At 39.1% G+C, this 23,716-nt stretch overlaps 1 protein-coding gene across 25 annotated transcripts in view; it reads right to left on the bottom strand.

Annotated features, from left to right (window-relative positions):
- The window catches only part of ZBTB20 (zinc finger and BTB domain containing 20), an 865,400-nt gene that overhangs the window by 302,862 nt on the left and 538,822 nt on the right, over nt 1–23,716 (bottom strand). The window lies entirely within an intron of this gene.

A 23,716-nucleotide genomic window follows, 5' to 3' on the forward strand; every position in this document is an offset into this window, starting at 1 on the left:
AAGTTTACTTAGTTATTTCATTTAATTTTTAAAATACTCCGTTTGGTTATTATTATTATTCCTTTATTACAGATGAAAAATCTCAGATTCAAGAATATTGAAAAACTGCCAAGTGTCAGTTGGCAGTAAGAAGCAGATGAAGACTCAAATCTATACCAGACTGATTTCAAACCTTACTTAAGACTATTTTCCAGAATAGATTTATGTGACTCCTTACTCACAGGTACAAATCATGCCCAGAGTTTTCTTCTCTCTTCATTATCTTTCTAAAACTGTGTGTGTGTGTGTGTGTGAGAGAGAGAGACAGAGAGAGAAAGAGAGCCTCAGATAAAATGTTATAAAATTTCTCTAGAACTCCATTTTCCTCGCCTCTAAAATTGATAGCATCTACCTCAGAGGTTTATTGTGAGGACCAAATGAGATAATATAAGTGAGAGCACTTAGTACACCTAAAATAAAACATCATCATTATTGCTGTACAAGTTTCCCTCCTTTGCATAATGGATGTGTTCTAGAGAAGGTGATTATGAAAATGTATAGGCTTAACTTCTATTATCAAATCACAGAGCAATTGCATTATAAAATCATAGAAAAAAAGACTCATAACAGATTGAGAGGAAGCCTTGATGTAAGGCAGGGGTTCAGGTAGAGGTTGGGTCTATGAAAGTCATACTGGGAGCAGTCTGTATGTTGGCAGCACTTTCTAGATTCTCTTATCTCCCTCTCCTCAGCCTCCTTGGTCTAGTAATTTCTCAGCTCAGTTACTCTAGCAGTTTTCTGAGATGTTTTCCTTCTTTTCCTTTGTCTGGTGATGAGGCCCAATGGAATTTGTAAGCAACAGTATTTCTCCTGATGGCCCTATCTCACACATGATACAGAACAGTTAGAAATTCCCTTTAACTTGAGATTTCCAATTACGTAAATTTGTTAGTGCCTTACTTTCTCTGAATGTTTAGTTAGAAGTTTCAGTCATATGTATTAATAATATTTGCATTCGCTTCCTCATGTTTATTATTTTGAAAGGCTTCTGGGTCAGAAACTATGTCTTCTACTTTTTTGGAAACCCTACACTTACTAGTGAGTCCTATAAATAAAATGAAACTTTAAATAGTACTGACTTCACCTTCAAATCATAACTAAACCTGACTCTGGGCTTGAAGTGCTATTTTCTCCCTGTAGTCTCATCAGATATGAGTGTGTCATGTTACTAACTGAGGCCAAACTACATGCTCCCACAGTTCACTTCTAACAACTGGCTGCATCTCAGTACTTGCCTTTTCTTGAGGTACCAGGACTTACTGTCATATCAATGCCTTAATTTTCTCAGCACATCTTTTACATGTGGAAAATATTCAGAAAGAATGGAATTTAAAAAATAAACCACGTGCTGCCCAGATCTTAGGAAAAGCTGTGATGTTTGAAAGCATCAGATTCAACTAATCAAAGGCACGGAAGCCTTATTAAATGCATTATCTTTAGAGCTCAGGTAGGAAACAAGATCCAACCTCAGCATACCAATGGGTATCAAGTGAGAGAGGTCAGCAGAGCCTGCACCCTTATGAGGTAGTTTAGATATGAGTGTGGAGTCTTAGCCATTGGGCCACCAGGGAAGTCACATTAGATACATCAGCTATGCTGCTGCTGCTGCTAAGCCGCTTCAGTTGTGTCCAACTCTATGAGACCCCAGAGACGGCAGCCCACCAGGCTCCCCCGTCCCTGGGATTCTCCAGGCAAGAACACTGGAGTGGGTTGCCATTTCCTTCTCCAATGCATGAAAGTGAAAAGTGAAAGTCAAGTCACTCAGTCGTGTCCGACTCTTTGCGACCTCATGGACTGCAGCCTACCAGGCTCCTCCGCTCATGGGATTTTCCAGGCAAGAGTACTAGAGTGGGGTGCCATTGCCTTCTCCATACATCAGCTATAAGTATTCTTAATTTCTAAAAGGGAATCTTGTTTCAGATTACCTTACATATGGAGAAGAAAATGGCAACCCACTCCAGTATTCTTGCCTGGAGAATCCCAGGGACAGAGGAGCCTGGTAGCCTGCCATCTATGGGGTTGCACAGAGTCGGACATGACTGAAGCGACTTAGCAGCAACAGCAGCACATATGATAGCAGCTTGGAAGCCACCAGACAGACTCACTAGATCAATTCTAGATCAGTTCTAGATCAATTCAAACAAGGCTCATTTATATTTTATTTAATATTTTTCATAAGACTATGGGATCTACTCAGGACCACTTTTATTTTACTGCTTGTTCATTTTCCCACATCAGTCCTCTATCCCCCCATTTTACCATTCATCCATTTATTCAGTATATAAAAATATTAAACACCTTAGGGGATGGGTATATAGATAGATGATTGATAAACAAATCAATCAATAGATAAATAAATAAATAGTAGATAGCTGGCTTGACAAAATATATGAGAAGTGACCTTAAGAAATGGTTAAGGAAAGAGATTTCACATAGAAAATCCTTTAAACCAGGTGTTAAAGGATAGATGGGATTTCAAAGTATACAAAGGGAAAATAAATCATTTCAAGAAGAATAAATTGTATGAACAAAAAAGGTCATCATTGGGAAAAGCAAATCATTTGGTTTGTGAAAGAGAGTAGCAAGAAATAAACTGGTAATATTTAGACAAATTAGGGCTAGATCACAGGGGAACTTGAGTGACAACCAAAGAACATCACTCTGTCAATAAACTACATCTGAAGGAAGTTCAGTAAACAACTCAGAAGCATTATAATTTTAATAGACAGTATTTACTATATCACAGACCCTGAGGTTTGGGGTTCCATGGGGCAGATGCTACATTAGTAGTAGAGAAAAGGTCCTCATAGCTATTGAGTCTTATTTCTGCTAAGGTTCCATCTATTAAGATTAATCGTATCATTTGACTTAAACAAGAATCTTACCCGCGCCTAATCACATTGACATTGGTCCTTCATTCTCAATAATAAAATGCAAGAATAGTAGAGTGGGTTGCCATTCCCTTCTCTAGGGGGTCTTCCCAACCCAGGGATTGAATTCAGATCTCTTGCATTGCAAGTGAATTCTTTACCATCTGACTCACCAGAGAAGCCCAATAAATTCTACAGCGTTGGCTAAAAGCTGATGAATCTGGCTTCAACGGGAGAGCTGAGTAACTTAGGCACATGTGAGATGTCTGTAGACAAGTTTGACATAAGCTGAACTTGAATAGAGCTAATATGTTCATACATAATTTGCTACTTACGTATGTTTAGCTCTGGTTCTTTCTATGATACAGAAGGTCATTTCAATGTATTTGGAACTTTAAGATATCCTCACATATCCTTCAAAGTTTATTGCTAAATGTGTAGGATTCTTTGACTTTAGTCATCCAAGAAACACCCCTTTCCTAGTACTTCCTTTCCCCCTCTCTCTTTCTTGTTCTTTATAGTACTTTCAGTCCTCTGATATGCTTTATATTTTGCATGTATTTGTTTATTTTCTGCCCTTTTCCTCCAACTATTAGCACTTTGAAGACGAGTTTTTTTTTTTTTTGGTATGTGTCTGTTTTGTTCACTGCTGTAATGCCAGTATCGAAGACAGATACTTGTTGAAAGACCAGTTTTGAAAATGAAGGTAAATATAGAAGATGGTGAGCCAATACTAACTGGAGTGTGGGAAAATAAAGTTTTCTACATAAAACTTCCCTCAAAAAATTCATATGCTGTATCATTTGAAAATATCATCAGCTAATGACTTCATGAACTAATTTTCTATAGAACATATTTTAAAATTTTATCCATTTGCTTTTTTACTGTTTTTGAAGTAACAATTTCATTCTTTCCATTGACTGCAGATGGAAATCATAGCAAGGAGAGATGCTTTGGGGTACAGCAGATCAATTCAGGACTTTTGACTCTAGGGGCTAGGTTCTATGCATGATTTTATACCAGCTTGTAATTCATAATTAATAAGATTTTAGTCCTGAATTGCATAGGATACTAGAATTTGAACCAATAAATAATGTCATTAGCTTGTAGCCTCTGCTAGAACATGGCTTTCTCACAGAAACAAAGAAACAAACAGCAATCCAGAAAGAAGAAAGGTGAAGACCTTGAAAGGCTAAACATGGCTATTCTTAATTTTCCTTTTAAAATACAGATTGGCCTTTTCATAGTAATTATATTGATGCTTTTGGAAGAAAATGAAAGTGTTAGTAACTCAGTCGTGTCTGACTCTTTGTGACTCTATGGACGGCAGCCCACTGGGCTCCTCTGTCTATGGAATTCTCCAGGCAAGAATACTGGAGTGGATTGCCATTTCCTTCTCCAGGGGATCGTCTCAACTCAGGGATCGAACCCAGGTCTCCTGCATTGCAGGCAGATTCTTTACCCTCTGAACCACCAGAGAAGCCCCTGGAAGAGAGGAATGAGATTTAGTATACAATGCAAATGATGGGCTTCCCTGGTAGCTCAGCTGGTAAAGAACCTGCCTGCAACACAGGAGACCCTGGTTCCATTCCTGGGTCAGGAAGCTCTCCTGGAGAAGGGACAGGTTACCCACTCCAGTATTTTGGGGCTTCTCTGATGACTGAGATGGTAAAGAATCTGCCTGTAATGCGGGGAACCTGGGTTCGATCCCTGGGTTGGGAAGATTTCCTGGAGGAGGGCATGGCAACCCACTCTAATATTCTTGCCTGTAGAATCCCCATGGACAGTGGCTACAGTCCATGGGGTGGCAAAGAGTTGGACACGACTGAGTGACTAAGTGCAGCACACACAGCACATGCAAATAATAGCAGGTCAACCACAGCTTATCAAGCTCTGGAACATTATGGCTTTTCCTTCCTAGGTCCTCTTTTATTCTGAAAATATCTTTTGGATTAGAAATATCATTCAATAGATTTCATTTTCAATACAAAAATCTAAACTATCAAAGTGTCAATAGAAAACACTGACAAATCCTTTCATAATCTTGGCAGGGAAGGACTGTTTACCTGACTCGGTATCTAGAAGCCATAATAGAAAAGATTGGTAAATCTGATTATATTAAAAGCAAAGTTCTGTATGGCAAAAATATATATCTCATAAGCAAAGTAATTTAAAAAAACTGGGAAAAATATTTGCAACTCATATAGAAAAAAATAGCAATAAGTCAATAAAAAAAAGATCAAGAACCTAATCAAAAGAAAAGACAAAAGGTAAATAGGTGCCTATAAAAAACAGTTACCAAAATCATTAAAACATATTAAAAGATTCTTGGCATCACTCATAATAAGGAAAAGGCAAATTGAAAATACAGTGAGATATCATCTTTTACCTATACAATTGGCAAAAATCCAAAATTTGAAAAAATACTACTTTGTTGAGGCTGGGAGTAAAAAGGCACTTTCATATATTGCCAATGGGAGTACTCAGCAATACAACCCCTGTCGAGATCCATTTGATAAAATTTCTCAAAATTTAAGATGCATGTAATCCTTTGACCAACAATTCTACTTCTGAGAATTTATCCTGCAAAAAATCTGCACATCTATGAAACGATTTATGTACAAGGTTGTTCACTGGAGCATTGTTTGAAATGACAAAAACTGTTTATAAATAGGAACTGGTACAATAAACTATGATACATTTACATAATGGAATACTGTGCAACTGAATAAAAGATTAATGTAGCTCTCTATGTACTGATATGAAAAGATCTCCAAGATATACTGAAGAATGCAAGATTGAGAACTGCATTGAAAATGCACTGAAATATGTGAGATGGCTAATTCAAGAATAATCTCATATAAAAGTGAAAATGAAAGTGTCTTAGCTATGGCAAAAGGGTTCCCTTGCTCCCCCATCTTTTAGCCACTGGTGTAGCCAATGGCAAATGTGGCCAGTGTTCAGCATCCCTGGGACTGTATCACCTTGAATCATAAAATGCTCTAGGTTCTTCCCTCCCTAGCTCTGTAGCTTTCTTATGATATTATTAGACACCTGCTCCTTCCTAAATCCAATAGAGTTATTAGTAAAAATCTAAAATGCCATAAAATGCTTCAACCGTGAACTTGTTGGGACAAATCCCATCTAAAAGCCTGGCGTGATTCCCAATATGTTCTACTTTCCATGTGTTGAGTGGAAAAGATCTGGTAATCCACTTGTTACTATAAAAGTAAAAGAAAACACATTCCTCTAGGAGTTTATATGTATGAGATTATTGAAAATAATGAGTGTAATATATTCATCTGATAATATTTATCAAGATTCTAAAATGCTCAGGTGAAGTCTGAGCACTGAAAGTAGCCATGAGTTTATTAACATGAGACAGAATATAGCATTAGGCTGATGATGTATGCTGAATACTTTGGAAGCTTATATAATCAGTGCATTATAATTAATAATAAATTCAATAGAAGCAGCCTAATTTTTTGTCAAATAAGCAACACATTCATTCACTAGTCAGAAATTATAATAGTAGTCCAACAACCCATTTCCCTAAAGATTTCCTCATATTTTAGTCAGACTGCTATTTGGAAGAACCCAGAGATCACAGAAAAAAGCAGGGTTACACTCCTAACTTTGATTTCCTAATTCCTTTGGGTCATTAGCTATTTTGGTAAACAGGTAACCAGTGGGTTATCCATTCTGGGTAGAAATGTCTTCCTCTGTGTTCTGTTATTTATTTTAGGCAATTATTTTAAAACAATGAGGTAGGTAAGTAGAGAGTATTGATTGATTCTTCATTAGTAAAACATCCAGTACATTCTGGGTATTTTGCTAACATTAAAGGGCAGCCATGAAATTAAAAGACGCTTACTCCTTGGAAGGAAAGTTATGACCAACCTAGAGAGCATATTCAAAAGCAGAGACATTACTTTGCCAACAAAGGTTCGTCTAGTCAAGGCTATGGTTTTTCCTGTGGTCATGTATGGATGTGAGAGTTGGACTGTGAAGAAGGCTGAGCGCCAAAGAATTGATGTTTTTGAACTGTGGTGTTGGAGAAGACTCTTGAGAGTCCATTGGACTGCAAGGAGATCCAACCAGTCCATTCTGAAGGAGATCAGCCCTGGGATTTCTTTGGAAGGAATGATGCTAAAGCTGAAACTCCAGTACTTTGGCCACCTCATGCGAAGAGTTGACTCATTGGAAAAGACTCTGATGCTGGGAGGGATTGGGGGCAGGAGGAGAAGGGGACGACAGAGGATGAGATAGCTGGATGGCATCACTGACTCGATGGACGTGAGTCTCAGTGAACTCTGGGAGTTGGTGATGGACAGGGAGGCCTGGTGTGCTGCGATTCATGGGGTCACAAAGAGTTGGACACGACTGAGCGACTGATCTGATCTGAAAGGTACAAAGATGAAGGATACAGTGCAGGCGTGCATACCAAATCGCGTCCGTTGTGTCCGACTCTTTGTGACCCTATGGACTGTAGCCCACCAGGCTCCTCTGTCCATGGGATTCTCCAGGCAAGAATACTGGAGTGGGTTGCCATTTCCTCCTCCAGGGGATCTTCCCAACCCAGGGATAGAACCCATGCTTCCTGCAGCTCCTGCATTGCAGGCAGATTCTTCACCTCTGAGCCACCAGGGCAGGCCAAAGGATACAGCGTGTGTGTGCGCAGTCGCTCAGTCAGGTCCGACTCTTTGCAACCTTTTGGACTTTAGCTCACCGGGCTCCTCAGTCCATGGGATCCTCCAGGCAAGACTACTGGAGTGGGTTGCCATTTCCTTCTCCAAAGGATACAGTACTTGCCCTCAAATATTTTGGTCTATTGTTGCGAATGTAAAATAAATATGCAAATAATTATGACATGGGGTGATGCCTGCTATAAATGAGTTAAGTACAAATCACCATGGGAAAACAGAGGTATGGGACACTGACTTTTAGTGAGGTGAGGTGGAAAGGGACACAGGTAGAGGCAACAGAAAAAAAAAATTACAGAAAAAGGCAGAATAGAGTCTATGCAGGGAACTGCAGGTGGCTCCAGACAGAGTTCTGGGTAGCACTTGGAAATAGCAGGAAATGAGGCTTCAGGGGTGGGTAGAGCTCACCCAGGTTGTGATGGAAGTACCACTTTAGATAAGATGATCAGGGAAGGCTGAGACCTGAATGAAGAGTCAGCCATGCAAAACTCAGCAAGAAGAGCATTCCCTGCTGAGAAGTGTACTTGGTGTACAGATAAGTCTATTCCAAGGAGTGGTTAGAGGGCTAGGGCTCTGATTCCTGGTTGTCAGAGATGAACAGAACTATTCCAAATACTATTCCCCTGACTTTTATCTAATCTCATTTGTTGTCTCTGGAACCATGGCTCTTTCCCATCAATGAATTCATTCAGTCCCTGTAATCAACTCTGATTAGTGTTGTTTAACATCAATCTTTTCTACTTTTTTTCAAAGAAAGATACCAATCAGTTCTGCACACCCCTGCTTGTTAAAAGCAGCACCTCTCCTGCTGACTTACCGTTCTCTTAATCAAAAGGGCAGGAGGAAGCAGTTGGGATTCACTTTTCTTTTTTTTTTTTCTTTCAAAGTACACAAATGTCAACTTCCTCAAGGATGTTTGGCATAGCAGAGTTCAGTCATGTAACGTACAAAGTCAACTTGATCAAAAGGTTGCAGGCTGCCCACTGCTAAAATGGAGGGAGAAAAGGAAACTGAGGATTTCTCTGAAGTGTGAACGAGCACAGAGGCCACTGTCACACGTGTATTTACACTGAGGACACGCTGAGCCGACAAGGGAGCTCAGGAAGTGTATACCTCTACAGCTATGCTTCTCTGTCTTCACCTTTGAAACTCAAGCCACATTCTGTTTTCTTTCCTACTTTTATTGTTATCTCCAGCTAAGGACTTTCTCTTTAGCTTTGTAGCAACCCCAAGTCATGGACATGTATAGGTATTTAAAAAATTATTTTGACTGCCAGTCTCCCGATGTTTAGCTGAAGAGTATAACCATCCTTGCCCCCATGAACTTGAAAGTGTCAGCATGGAGAACACGTTGTTCATTCATTCACTCATACCCTCCCTTACTCTTTTAACAAATCAGTATCCATCATGTGGCTGTCAATATGACAAACCCTTGTCAACGGTTCCCATGGAAGACACTTCTGTCAGAAGCAGAAAAATTTTCCAAAGAGTTTATTATTTTAGATTAAATCATAACTCAATTTGATTTCAGAAATAGGTAACAAATCTGCAAATAAAACTTAGGGATATGTCTAAACCTGAATACACATTCCCATTAAGCTCAGAAGTCATCATATATGGTCCCCAAACAAAATTAAAGAGGTTATTTCATGTTTGTAACAATGTAGAGCTGGTATAGTTCACAAAGAACATTTTGTGCAAGCTCATCATTATTATAATATAAAAAAAAGTGACAAGAAGGGGCAAGGTCACAGAGCTCTGAGTTCCAGCCAGAACTAGAATTCAAACTCCAAATTCCTAACCTAAGGACTTTTATTTCATTTATTAGGTAGGTCTGAGGGATGGGGAAAAGAGGGATACAAAGTCTTAAGGTCACTGATATGGAGGGACAAGGAGAGACAAAAGATGCTAAAAAATCACTGGCCTAAAGAAAGCCTCTCTTTTACTTTCTTGAAATGCCTCTCAAATCTTGGGAAGAACATAAGAAGTATGTATATAAGATCATCATTCCCACCTCTTTATATGTTCTGAAAAAAAATCTCAGAGCAGTGTTTCCCAAAATTCCTTGATCATAAGCATTAACTGGGTTTCTTGCTTCAGATACAAATGCCAAGGTCACTCCACGGAAGTTCCTGAATTCTCTAGGTCTGGCTCGGGGGAGGGAAGACCCAAACAATGGGTATATTTCACAGGTGACTCTGATGATTCTTAGGATCAGGGATGTCTGGGGAAACAATGTCCTAGACAAACCTTTGCCACAGCAGCTAGAAAATTCTTCATTCCTAATGAATTGTCCCATTTCAATGTTTCTGTTGTGCCTTTTAAGCAAGTGTAGGCGGAGAAGGCGATGGCACCCCACTCCAGTACTCTTGCCTGGCAAATCCCATGGACGCAGGAGCCTGGTAGGCTGCAGTCCATGGGGTCGCTAGGAGTCGGGCACAACTGAGCGACTTCACTTTCACTTTTCACTTTCATGCATTGGAGAAGGAAATGGCAACCCACTCCAGTGTTCTTGCCTGGAGAATCCCAGGGACGGGGGAGCCTGGTGGGCTGCCGTCTCTGGGGTCGCACAGAGTCAGACACGACTGAAGTGACTTAGCAGCAGCAGCAGCAGCAGACTCATAGCAAGCCATGAACTTACAAGTTCTTTAACATGACTTTGATACATGTACAGAGTTTTAAGGGCTTTTAGCAACAGCGAAAGGTCAAACAGGGATCTTACCTAGCTCATTCTCACAAAAGCAGCAACCCTCAACTCCCAATAATCAATCCCTAATTTATTTTTGTAAACAAGCTTTTGCTCAGGCAACATACTTTAATAGAATATAGGACTCCTTTCCCCCCCCGCCCCCCATTTTTAGTTCACTGTCTGTCTGTCTGGTTGATCAAATTAATTTTTACCCTGTTGAAGATGATATTCAGAAAAATCAGCCTGTCTTTGCATAGATATTAAGAATAATAATGAGGAAGGCATATGAAATAAAAATGACTAGGAAAAGGAAGTTCTACATTTGAACCCAGTCCCTTTCCTTCTATTCAGTGAAACATCTGTCATATATCTTTTTGACATATAGAAACAGGCCCTTTTCATATCATCTCTTCTCTTTGATAAGACAGTCTATTTCTTTCTAAATTTTCCCTGAGACTAACTCTCCTGTTTTCCTACCTACATTCTAGAAAGGCAAAATCAGCAAACACTGTCTCAAATGAGCTCACTTCTTGTATCTTTCAGTCAGATTTCGTTAAATGGATACTGCACAGACCAACTAAAAAACCCAAAATACTCCCATCACTTCTTTTACAATAATGCCACAATCTTGAGCAAAATTGAATTTTGGGGAAAAGAACGGTCTATGCCCTTATATAAGCATGAGAGGAGGGGCAGCAACTATAGAGAATATCTGTTAATTGCTGTTGTATTGTAGTTATATTAAGAATTGCACAATTTCCTTTATCAAATTAAACTGGGAAACAGGCCTAGATAAAAACACTTGTTTGCTTTGATTGTTTTCCTCAGTTCTACACAAAGTAATCATAAATTCAGTTTGCCATCATTAGTATGTTTTCATTTTGGGGGGAAAATATCTTTTTCCTCGCAAGGAATATTCATACCGAGATGATGAAGTCCACAGTCAATGATGTATGTAGTTGTAGGGGTGTGGCAGCTACTAAAGTAAGCACCTAGTTTAGTAGACTATTAGAATTAGGAAGCTTGATGCACGGTAATTTTTCCTATTGGGAGGCAGTGTGTCTCCTGAGTGGGGCAGAGGCTGAGAGGCAGTGAGTGGTGCAGCCTGCAGCAGGAAATACACTTGACAGGCAGAATCCAGGAGCATCAGACAGCCTCAGAGCAGCAACACAGTGCCAGGAGACAGCAGAGACGTGTGGGCCCTTGAGGCACGATCGAAAGATGATCCATGGTGGGTGACCATGGTTTTTAAGAGTCCATCCTCAACGACAACAACATTGGCCACCGCAACACTGGCAGTCAACATTTTAAAAATCTCTCTAATTATGTCGATGACCAGACTAACTGCCCAGGTTGGGCTGGAACAACAGCTAACAAGCTGCCCCTAGCCTCCTCCAGGATTCAAATGATAAAGCCACAGCAATCACAGTGGTGGTCGAAGCAGCAAGAGCACAGCTTTGACCTGCAGTTCTTGCCCATCAAAGAGCTGTGACCTGTCTGCTCCCACTGACAGGCAGATAAATACAGAGATCTGTTGGCAAGTACATATTTATGTGTAGCTAGAGCTCCTTCATCCAGACCTACGGAGAATGCATAACAGCTTCTAGTGGTGTAACACATGCGCCCACTAATGGGGTGAGACCCATTACTCACAAATGGGTGAAAAGAAGCATCAATATGCAGGTCTTAACCCCAGTTTGTGGGCAGAAACCTGTCATTCCATTGCAGGCCGATAGGTCTCCTATTCAGACAGTCCTTGTTTAATTTTCCAAACACCCTTCCTCTAAATGGTGCCACTCTATGCTGTGCAGACAGACAGGTTTGACAGGCAGAGCCATCTATTTCACACTCCCTATGCCTACTGCTGGGAAAAATTAGTCTCGGTAAGTACCCAGGATTGATTTGCTGAGGAGGCAAACGAGTTTGGCACTTAGGAGGTATTTTCCATATCAGAACTTGGGATGTAAGCCTCACAGAGGGTCGTTCCTGTTCAAAATGCATGAAGTCGCGAGAATCTAAAAAGGTGTACTAGTGGTCTACTTCAGGGCATACGCTATGCTGAAACCGGAAGATAAAGAGAAAAGCAAGGCATGGTCTTCTTTAGGAGTTCTGTGTAGGCAAGAAAGGGCAGTCACTTAAAGAGCCATAAGATAAAATGGGGCACTTATCTTAGGAATGGAACACAGCAATGTGCACATATGATTCTTGGCCAATAAAAAAGTTGAATACAGATGTGATATGCTGGCCAAATTGTTACCCTTCAAGAAATGTCAGAACTGTCCAAAGAAAGGCCAATTGAGTGCATGACTGATAATAATGGCACACAGCAAGAGACAAGTTAATGAGCACCATTTCTTACAACCAAGTACGAGGATACCTTTGGGATCTCTGAGACTGTTTAAGAGTAAGACAAAGCTTGGGATGTTCTTGAAATCTCTGCTAACATATAGTTTCTACTGAGGCTTCCTTTTGATGTTGATCTGGTTTAACTGCAGAAGGAAGAGAGAAAATGTGGGAAAAGGGTTCTACCACTATTTCAGGAGTTAGATAGTGAGAGTTAAGAGCTACATAGTTGAGAATAGTCCTCCAGAATCTCTCTGAGCAAATTAGCACGCTTTGATATGCAGGATTTCCCACAGAGTATTGCCTATCAGGAACCATAAGTGTGAACCCAAAGGAGTCTGTGTGTCCCCTGAGTTTATTCCCCAAGGAGTCGAACTTCTAGAGCACATTACATTGTTCAGGAATAGAATACAATTAAGCCCTTACTGATTAGAGGCTTGACTAAGCCTGAGGGTCCATTCTCCATCCTGATCCTGCCTTGTAAGTAGTTATAGACTTCACTAAAATAAAAAAGCAAAGAGGATCCCACTTTTAGGAGACATTTTCCAGTTAAAGTTATGGTGGGATTAGGGTTACAGTTGGTAGGAAAGAGACATGGAGAGTGCTGTTAATGTTTTTAAAAATGTCCCTTTTCTATCTTCACAGTCATCCTGTATTTTGAGTGTTGGTTGCTCAACATCTGAGTGACCATAATTGCCTCTCAGTTGGCATCTCTGACTAGTCTTAACCCCCATCAGTCCACACTGCACATTATAGGCAGTTTAACTCTTGTAACACTGCTTTCATTTATTTTTGCTAGCCTCACTAAAAAGTGTCAGTTATTCAGCAAATCCGTATTGAGTTCTAACTGTGTAACAATCATTGTTCTCATCAGCCATATAACATACACTTTAGACTCCACCTGCCTTTTTAAATTCATGTCCTAAAAATCTTCAGCAACATGGATCTCATTTCTAATTTCATTACTTCCTGTACACATTAACTTCATTCCCATTGCTGTGCCTTCTTTCAGGTTAAATTTTTTTTCTTCTTTCTCCCCATTTCTTTGTTATCTGATATTACTTCACTGCATTCCATCTTCCCTTCTCTCCAAAGCACCCTTAATTTTTCATCCTTCAATGCCCAGCTTTTATAGCTACAGCTAAAGTTCTCCCTCCGCTGTCAAGCCTTCCATATACCATTAGAAGCCACTCTGATGGGAATTCTCACAGCACTCACTGCCTTTCCTAACTGCTCATTTTGGTGCATAATAACAGGCTAGTGATTTCTACCTAATTAGCTTTAGGATCTAATTACTAATCTCTGCAATAAGATTATACAAACTAGAAGCTCCTTGTAAGTAGGTATGGTTCTGATGATGGTGACACTTGTAATTATTGTGAGATATACTAATTAAGTTTAGCATCATACTTGGTTCTAAATTTAAATTGTATCTCTTCTTTTACAAATTTTTTCTCTCCTCTTTATGCATCCTGTCAAAAAAAAGGTAACAAAAAGAGGAACACAAATACATTAAAATGTAATGGCAACTGATATTTACCAGTTGCAATGATGTTGGGTTTTGCTGTTAGTTTCTCCCCTTTTGACATGGATATTTACTATTATACATATTCTACACTAATGCCAATATTGCCTGATTAAATTTTACATTAATTAAGTTTTGCGTGGTGTTAGCATCAGCCTAGGGGTAGAGCAGGTATAGGGCAAGTGAGACCAGGTTCAGGATATCAGATCTCTGATATTCATCAAGAGGCTAAGATAAGGACATTGTGGCGGCATAATGAATGACCCAACACGTGGTCTGCCAAGGTGGATGATGCTGTTTCTTACAGATAGGGCTATCAGGTTTCAATATGATTGAGGCAAGCATATTTTTCACAAAATATAACCACTATAGAAAAGGATATGTGAATATATGACATGAAGAGCAAAACCAAGGTTAGAAACAAGGGTATCAGATTAAAATACAAATGGATAATACAGCTTGTAAGATTAAAGTCCAAATTTCGAATGGGAAGAAGGTACAGGCAGAGGCATAATGAACACAGTTCTGAGGATACTGTCTGTGGATCCACAAAGGAAAAATCAGGCAGACAGGAGGGCAGGCCTACTGTAGTGACTGGATATCAATACTGAGAGTTTCAAATTAGGCAAGAGGAGAAAAATAGCTAGCAGAGTCTGGACTGGAAGACAGAATAGTAACACTGAAATGAACATATAGGTGAAGCTTACGCCCAAGGCTGAGGTAAGCAAGCACTGTTAATTGGACAGGGTGTGTGCACATGTGTTTGCCTGTGTGTATTTGTGCATGCACACACATGTGTAGGTATTTCCCTGACATGTATTAACTGAGACTCTAGCATAGGAATAAGTGATGAAGAGCAGGATGATAATGGTAATTATAATAGCAGCTAATGTTTACTGAGTACTTACTGTATATACCAGTAAAACATATAAATATTTTACATTTATTGGATCATTACTTTGCATAATAATTTTATGATGAAGGTATCATCCTCATCTCCATTTTCTGTACTAAGAAACTAAGAATGAAATAGCATTTCTAGGATCACACAGCTAGTGACCCAGAGACCAGAGAGTGACCCAGACCCAGAGAGTCTGCCCTCCTAATCACTCTGCTATGCTGCCTAAATCCAGAACAATAGGAGAGTTGTACTTCCTCATGATGGAGCTTATCTATGTCTACATAATCTCTCCTTTTTTATTCCCATAGATATAGATGATTTGAGGATACTCTTACTAAGAACAGTAGCACTTCTCAGAGATGTGACAATGACATATTATGTTGTTCAGGAATATAATGAAAATATTGTGGTAACAGATGAGAGAGATTCAGCTCTTATAGACTTTAATTTTTAATTATACTATGTAACCAACAAAGAAATATTGTGGTGAAGCAGAAGAACAATAATCAGGCTAATATGGAAAGTAAAACTTTAGTCTCTGCCACTAACTGTGTGTCCCACTATCTGCCTCTCCATCCTCCATTCCTTTTCAGAGTGATATAAGGGTTTATAAGATAACCGAAAAACACATTTGCCTTATGAGGAGTCATAAATTCTATTACTATTGTGGTTTTCTGAGTCATGATAATCCTTTGGGAATTTGTATTTAAGGCAGTATGTAGAAGGATGACTCCAAGTCCAGGAAAGAGAGTGACCAAATAGAATGTTAGCCAGCATGACTGATAAGCTCAAACTCCAATGTCTAATTTTGTAGTGGCATCTCTGGACAGAGTTGATAGTTATCATGGGGGTACAAACATTTTCATTAAAAACCAAAGAGAAACATACATAACTTTGAATCTTCCCTTGTTGGTCTCCTAGATCAATCCCAAAGCATCATCTAATAAACATGATGACAATTTGCAATTTTATTTAAATTTCTTTAGTATATAAACATTCAAGTCAATTATTTTAGCTTCCAATTTTCAGCTCGACTATATCTCAGGACAGAATGGACTCCTTAAACGTCTAGGGAATCATTTAGACGTGGGTCACTGTATCATCTGTACCTTCCTGGGTACTACTCTAACTCTTCAGTACTAGTCTTTTCACAAGTGAGCATGGGTCAAGGCAAAGAGAGGAAAGAATGGGGCAAATCCTTACAAGCTGTGATCCCTGTTGTACAGGTAGGTCTAAAGGTGACTCTGACCTTAAACAGAATAGAGAATGTCTTCAAGTAGGAAAACCAAAACACCTGTATTCTGAACCTATTGGAGAGTTTCTGGCCCTTTTTAACATTTGACCTTCAATGAATAATACAACTGCTTTTAGCCCTTAGCTCACACCAGTTGCAAAGGTGGCAGATACCTGTCATATTTTAGGACAGCTTATCACCTTAACTCCTGGAGTGAGAGAGTATTTATAGACACAAAGATAGAAACATAAAACACATATGTATAGGCAGGAGTCCCTTGGAGGTGGCGATTAGGACTAGGCAGTAATTTTAGCTTGAAGTTCCTATGACTTAAATAGCCACTTGAGCTCTGCTCTCACAGTTTACGATGTCAATAGAACCCCTAAATGAAATTACAGCCTTCTGATACGCAGCAGGATATCCTTTCTTTGCCATGCAATATACACGGCCAGGAGAAATTGCTCTGTACATGGAGTTTCACTAAGGCAGAATTTATCATAAGGCTGCTCTGCTAAAATATCATTAGGCTGTTATTCACTGGATAACACATCTAATGACTCGGGGTGCACTTGATAGCCATGTTTCAGTGAACACACACACACACCCTGATGTGAACTGGGCACTCCAGTGCTTCAAAGCACTATCGATTTCAATTCTACCATAATTTACACCTGGCTTGTTTTGCCAATAGCTTGAACCCATGCTAACACTGGAACATACACATTCAAGTATTAGAGGAATCAGAAATGAACTGTGTTGCAAAATGCATGCAGCAGACTTTCCAGGATTCTGTCTTTATCATCTCCCTTAATGCTACTGAAATATCCTATACTATTTTCTCTGTTATTTTGTACATTTCTTCTGTTAGCACTGTCCATTGTTGATGGTGAGAGTAATCTCATATTTGTACAAACTGTGGGTACTTCCAGGGAAGGAACTGGGTGCTAGTCATCCTGGTTCCTCCAACATCTAGCACAGCACCTGGAGCATAATAGTTGCTCATAATAATTTTGTTTAAGTCTCTTCTTCCTTTCTCTGTTCCATAAATGTGGTTCACTCCAGGGGTTTGCTCTCTTTTGCTTTCTACCAATACATTTTCCTTGAGAAAGGTCCATTCTTTAACTATGATGCTGAAGCTGACGCTTCAGATGATGGCCAAACTTACGTCTATTCCTGACCTATCTTCCACTTTCCTGACTAAATCCAACAGCCTACCAGGCATCAGTCTGGATGTTTCCCCAACATCTCAAATTGAACACAGTCAAAGACAAATTTATCCCCTTCCTGCAGCCTACAAGACCCATTCCTCCTCCTCATAGCTATCTTGCTTAGTCGTGGAAGGCAGAAACTTGGGAGTAATCCGAAATTCCTTTCTCTTGATGCCCAGCCCAAAGGTTATTAAGGTGTGTCCATTCTGCCTCTTATCTCTTGAACGTGTCTCTTCCTTTCTATTCCCGTAGTTATTGTCCTAGTTCAGAGCTTCATTGTGTTCTGTCTCAACAATTTTAGTTGCCTCCTAACTCATTTTTCTGTCTCTCTTCTCCCATTCCTCCAATCCATCCTCTACCCTGCTGCCTGGGTGATCTTCTATAACACAATTTGATCATTAACCTTCTCTACTTAAAACTTTTAAATGGCTCCCCACATATCCTAGGATGAAGTTAAAAGTCTTTGCATGGCAATCAAGACCCAACAGGATTGTTCCCTGCCCACGTCTATAGCATAATTTCTCCACACTCCTGCACTAAACGTTAGTGATACTGGTCCCCAACTCTGCTATGCTATTTCCTACTGCTAGTCCTCTTACTGAATGTCCTTCCTCCCTCTGACCGCTTGGGAAAATCCTTCAAGGCCTAGAAGGGATTTATTAGCTCTTTTATGAAGCTTTTCCTAACTCTACCGCAAAATACATTCAGGTAAACTTTTGCTATTTTGTGCCTCCAAGGTTCCTTGAGCATCCTTCAGTTATGATTCTTAGCATATGGCATTATCCCAACTTGTTTCCCTATCTGTCTCTCCACCAATGAGCAACTTGAGGTCATGTCTTTTCATCTTTGTATTGTCAATGTCAAGACCAGACTTTCACAACAGCATGCTCAGGCTCCCACTGCCTCTCCTGTCACGTCTACCACTCTGCTGCATGCCCACTCTCATCCTGCTACAAAGACTGCCTTGTTACCACTCAAACTTGCCTGACACAGTCTTGCTTCTTCACCTTTCTCAAATGTTGTCCCCTTAGGGAGGCATTCTGTTTCCGTTATGTTAAAATCGCAACCTTAGCCCTCACACAACCATACTCTGTTTGTCTCTCTCCTCTTATTTAACTTTTCTCCATAGCACTTACCAGTGCTATCTAACATACTTTATATTTTAAATATGTACCTGTTTGTCATCTTTCTCCGTTGCCTAAAATTCAAGTATTTTGAGAATAGAGACTTCTGTTGGTTTTGTCTACTGTAGTATCCCAAGCCCTTGGAAAAGCCCTAGGTTCACAGTATGTGCACCTTAATAAATACTTATTAATAAATGAATCAATCTTTAACTGTTAGAACAATACCTGACACAGAATATGGTTCAAAAGTGTTTCTTGCATTAATAAGTATATGAGTGAATGAATGAATGTTAAATCTATGTTTAATGAATGTAATGAAGAGACAGTCTTTGTAATCTGATCCTCATAACAATGCTGATAAATAAGTCAAATGGGTACTATTATCCTCATTAGACAAATGAAGTAGATGAATAAGGTTAGAAGCCTAAGTTAAGGCAATGTGGGTAGTTGAAGCTTTGCTACTCTTTTTCAATTCACTGTTAAAAGGAAGAGACATTTTTTTCTGCACTCTGTTCATGATGTATGTCTAACATTTATTACACTATTTTGGTTCCTTTTGACTAGGAAGGCAATTAACAGGAGATGCAAGGTGCTAACACTTTTTATTACAATTTGTGTCTTTCCTTATTAGGTGCTTTTCATAAAAACAGATCCTTTTCTTTCATTTTCAAAAGTGGATTAGGCACTCATACAATTTTGCCCCTCAGAGTTGTTTGTACATGACTACCCAAGAGGGCATCATGCTACAAATCCTGCCAGAATGAACTGGAAGGTGAGTGTGGCATTTGTAGATTGAAAATGAACAGGTTGTTTGGTGCCAAGTTTGAGCTAATGGAGATGTCTTCTATGTGTTAACACCCAAAGGAGAACATATTCAACAACAAAACATTTCAGTTTTTGGCATGTCTATGGAGAGTTAACTTTCCATTGTTCAAGGGTTAATTATCCATTATGTGAATCATTTCTCTTTCTCCCTCTGGCTGCTTACATCTAGGAATTCAGTTTACTAGAGGATAAAGGGGAAAAATAAAAAGAGAAGGAAATAAAACCAGTACATTTCATTTATATATATTAGAAGCTCTAGAAAATAATTCAATGTAGGAGACAGAATTAGATGTAGCTTAGTGATTACTAAGTTGATTGACCATTGATGACAGATATAATTAAATTTCACAAGATATTTTGGATTCTTTTAATTATTGTTTATTAGGGTCAGTTTGTTGTATATGAAGTTAGTCTCTAGATGTTATTCATGTCAGCAGGGTACCGTTTAGGGTGCTGGAATGGTTCCCTCTCCTCCGATGTGTCCAGAGCACCAAATGTGCCTTAGTATGCTCCAGCTTACTGATTGAAGAAGCACCTAGAGATCCCACCAATTTCTTTATGCATTCATGAGAAACAATTGCACTTGGCTGTTTTCAGTTATTATCTGCCTCAGACAGGGCATTTAATTAGTACTTTTTAAGATAGTGGAAATGATTGGGCAGTCTGTCTTCTTGACCCTTTCTTTACTGTGTTGTCTGCCCCAACCCTCTCCTGTCTAGTTCATGGGTATTCATAGCTAGTCCTCATGCCTTTCCACATCTGATGTCAACCTGAGCTCCTTAGATATTGAGTTTGAGGAGAGGAAGAACCACTGACTGACTATAAGCAAATACTGACAAACTGGAGAAGTTTTTGGTCAATATGATACTTTACAGGTGAGTTTGGTACTTTCAGACTGCAGGAGCAGAACAATGTAGGTATTTGGCACCCTCATGAGTCCTAGGAAATGAATGGAACTACTGCATGCTCAAGACTCCATGTCCCATCAGAAATCACTTGGGCATGTAGAGATTAGAAAAGCTACCTTGGCAAATGATGCCATCAGCTAGTTGGAAGATCTAATATGGGAGTTTAAAGGATTCAGATACAGAAGAATTGATTTGTTTTCTGGACATATTTCTTCCGTATGATTAGCAATATGTACTCAATGTCAATACACTGCCATATAGGTATCATCCATCCACTTATCCATTCATTCATTCATCACCTATTCATTGATCCTTCACTCAGATTGAGGCAATTCAACATTGGTTGGAAGGGAGGTAAATAAACATAAAATGTAGCACCTGCCCTCTAACCACTTGTAGTTTCATATGTATAAAAAAACTTCAGTACAAAGCAGTATATGATGTGTCAAATGAAAGCTACAGATTTTTAAAATGCAATTAATGTCAGAAGGGAAAGTTCACTTTTAATCTAGGTTTTTACAGAAAGCTTCAAAGAAAAAAGTGTGACTTCACAAGGATATGTCTTGGCTGGGTATCTTGAAAAGGTATCTGGGAAATTATAGTTGCTGATGTTGATATGTAAATACAGCATCAAAGTATTTAATGTACAACTAAATCACTGAGAAACTAGAATAAACTGGGTCATTTGGATATAAATTCATTCTTACAAAATAAAGTGAATCATTAAATATATTATGAATTTTCAGATAATTAAAAGCAATTTCATTTCTTTCTACTTAAACTACTTTATACATATAGCAATTAATATTTTGAAGTTGTACATAAATAGAATTTAGGCTCATAATTTAACATGTGTGTTTGATGAAGGATAATTACCAATCTTATCAGCTAACCAAATCTTATCTTTTGCAGATTCTGTTCATAAATATTTGTGTAAAATTTCTGTGTTGTCAGTGTGATAGAACGTCAACTACATTTCACTTATGGTTAATTTGTAAAACGTTTGATTGAGTTTAGAGGCAAGTGAACCTAGCTAGGATTTGGTTATATTTTTAATAGCTGAATATAGGTATGTTGCCTGGAGGAAGAAATGGCAATCTACTCCAGTATTCATGTCTGGAGAATCCCATGGACAGAGGAACTTGGCAGACTACAGTCCAGGGGGTCGCAAAGAGTTGGACACAACTTAGCAACTGAGCATGAGCACAGGTATACTGAATACAGATTACACACAAGCTAACATACATATATAATCACATGATACAATGAATCAGCACCTTCTTCCTAACGTTTAAAAACACATGTCTTTTAAAAGAAATCACATAAATATCAAAAACATTTCTATATAAATAAGAAAGAATAATTTCTTATTGAGATAATAATAATTCTGTCATTTAGAAATGCTGTTTGAATCTATTTGTGACTGCCTAATTAAATGAATATAACACTTGGGAAGTGCTTACAGCAAAAATGTACATGCAAGAAAATAGACATTTTATAACATGCATCTTCTGAAATTAAAATAAAATTTTTAGAATCAGCACTCAGAAAATTGAATTATCAATAGTACATTATGGAGGTTTATAACACAGGTTTTGAAAAGATCAGGTAACTATTTACAACCATTTCAATGGAAAGAAATACATCATTATCTTGCCTTTCTATCAAAGGTGTACTGATCAAACTAACTTAAATACTCTAACTCAGCCATGCAATTCTTTCTTCCACAGCCACGTGGAACTCCAGGTCTTGGCAACAATAAGGAAAATTTCTCTGGCAGGTTATCTTTTTAAAATGTCATCTTGGGATATACTCTTAGATATTTGTGTTTACCTATTTTCTGCTTAAATATGCTCACAACATTTTGTGTACAAGCACAGAGGATTTCAATAGTAAAATGTTTTCTAAATGTTAGCTATCCAGCTTACCCTGAGTGCAGTCTTAGCAGATATCATCTCTACGAGAGATAACGGACAATTCTCCCAGGAGTCTGTGGAGCCTGAGTGTTAACTGTGAAGGCACAACCTCACATAGGTCTTGGTAGTAATGGGTAAAAGTGAGTTACATTTATATATCACACTTTAAAAAATTTTAACCCTATTTTCCCTTTCAGCTTCTTTCCTCAGAAAAACAGAGAACTAATGGAAAATCCCCAAGAAATATTCCACATGCATGTAGTATAATTAACATGGCCTAGCTGAAATAAGCAAGCTTTCCATTAAATACCATCAAGCTTTGAGCATACTGGTCCTAATAAAACTCTGGGACTTCTTCCTATCACAATGACAGCTCAGGAATTTGATGTGCCTCCCAAACTATAGGAACCATGAACGTAAGCTGACTCTGTGTGCTAGAGGTCACTGACAGAGCCTGATGAGGCTGTAGCAGGGGTCAGTGTCTGTAAGGACCATGGGACTATATAAGCATGAGGTGGTAAGGAATCCTCCTGCCAGTTCAGGAGAGCTGCAGGAGACACAGGTTCAATACTTGGGTTGCGAAGATCCCCGGAGGAAGAAATGGCAACCCATTCCAGTATTCTTGCCTGAAAAATCCAATGGACAGAGGAGCTTGGTGGGCTATGGTCCACGGGGTTGCAGGAGTCGGACATGACTGAGCATGCACGAGTTCTATGGTTAAGAATCTGAATCACCCAGAGTAGCAAACAAAATTCCCAAAGTAAGCATCGATGTGATATGCAGAGTGATTGCACCAGCTTGGACAGGAGTCCGCACAACAGGCACACAAAATACACATCTGGTTAAACGCAAAATCAACTAGTGCTAAAGCATTTCCAACTCTGAGGAAGAATCTACTGGCAAAGTGTTAATAGCAAGGAAAACTAAAACAATAAATTAGCATCTCTTTCCAAATATTTAAGAACATCGAGTGAGTGCCCCTTAGGCTGGGTTGTGGTTCTTGGAAGTTTTAGCCTATGAGAACCATATTGGGAACATCAAAGACTCCTCCTTGCCTCCAAAGAGCAATTCACTTCAGATGCTGCCACACAGTCAAATGCTTTTATGGCCACCATGTTTTTTTGGTTTTTATTTTTTCCACTCTTAATATTTTGGAACACACTGGATCCTTAAGATTGGAAAGAAAACAAGAAAACACAGTGAGATCAAATACCTCTGAAAAAGCAACTAAGTAGGGACCTGATGGTAAAAGATAAATACACGTTCCAACTGAAACTCCACTTCCAGGGAGAGTGTGAATTATTAACAAGGACATGGAAGGAAAGTATTGGCACCAGAAGCTGGTCTGTTGACTCCTCTGCTAGTCTCATATCACACAGCGTGCCACCACCCCCATCTCATTTGTTAGACAACTTCTGAGCACACTCAATC

This window comes from Bos mutus, chromosome 1 (genome assembly GCF_027580195.1).
Source record: "Bos mutus isolate GX-2022 chromosome 1, NWIPB_WYAK_1.1, whole genome shotgun sequence".
Lineage (NCBI taxonomy): Eukaryota > Metazoa > Chordata > Mammalia > Artiodactyla > Bovidae > Bos > Bos mutus.